The 898-nt window shown below is 38.1% G+C and overlaps 1 protein-coding gene across 3 annotated transcripts in view; it reads left to right on the plus strand.

Annotated features, from left to right (window-relative positions):
• ttll7 (tubulin tyrosine ligase-like family, member 7) overlaps nucleotides 1-898 on the plus strand; it is an 88,093-nt gene that overhangs the window by 16,186 nt on the left and 71,009 nt on the right. The gene's annotated exons all lie outside the window — the stretch shown is intronic.

Consider the following 898-nt stretch of genomic DNA (forward strand, 5'->3'; position numbering starts at 1 on the left):
TGACAAGGGGCAAAAGGGAAAAGAAAGAGACAAAAAGGACAAGAGGAGAGATGACAAGCAAAACAAAAGGAAGGAAATGAGGAGTTTTTGACCCGTTTACATGCAGGCCAAATACTCAGTCATAATCTGATTTCCTGACTCTTTTTTTCCTATGTTTTTTCAGTGTCCATTATCCAATAACAACGTATGTATGTGTCTCCATGAAACACTGATATTTCCTGACTAGTTTCTATTTGTATCTGATTTAGTTTGTAATCTTATACTTATGTTCAAATGTAAAAAAACAAAAAAAACACAAGTCAGAAGGCAGAAGGTGGCAGCCGTTTTTTCTGCATTTTCAGAGTCAAAATGAAGCAAAGATATTAGATCTTTCATTATCTGTAACCAGGATGTACATTGGTGTAGTGGTTAGCACTCTCACCTCACACCAAGAAGGCTTTGGTTCAAATCCCGGCTGGGATCTTTTTGTGTGGAACTTGCATGTTTGCATTCGTTGGTATTCTCCTGGCACGTGCTCCTACAATCCAAAAACACATTTAATAGGTTAATTGATTATTCTAAATTGTCCCTATAGGCGTGAATGTGAGTCTTTGTGGACCTGTGACGGACTGGCAACCTGTTCCGTATGTGCCCAGCCTTCGCTCAATAGTAAGGGTGAAGGGAAAAATCAATTAGGGGATATATCGCAACATTTTGTTTGATGATACTTATATTGATTTAAAAATACTGACAAGAGAATATTTCATTATTTATGAGCGTTCTTCACCGGCTTACTTTTGTCTTCCATTTAAACCCCCAACCACTAGTTGGCAGCACTGCAAACTTAGGCTCTTTGAGAAGCTCTACACCACAACCAAAACAACCACATTATGTTAAATGTTCATTCAGTCTTGCGATT

This window comes from Oryzias melastigma, linkage group LG4 (genome assembly GCF_002922805.2).
Source record: "Oryzias melastigma strain HK-1 linkage group LG4, ASM292280v2, whole genome shotgun sequence".
NCBI classification, from domain to species: Eukaryota; Metazoa; Chordata; class Actinopteri; order Beloniformes; family Adrianichthyidae; genus Oryzias; species Oryzias melastigma.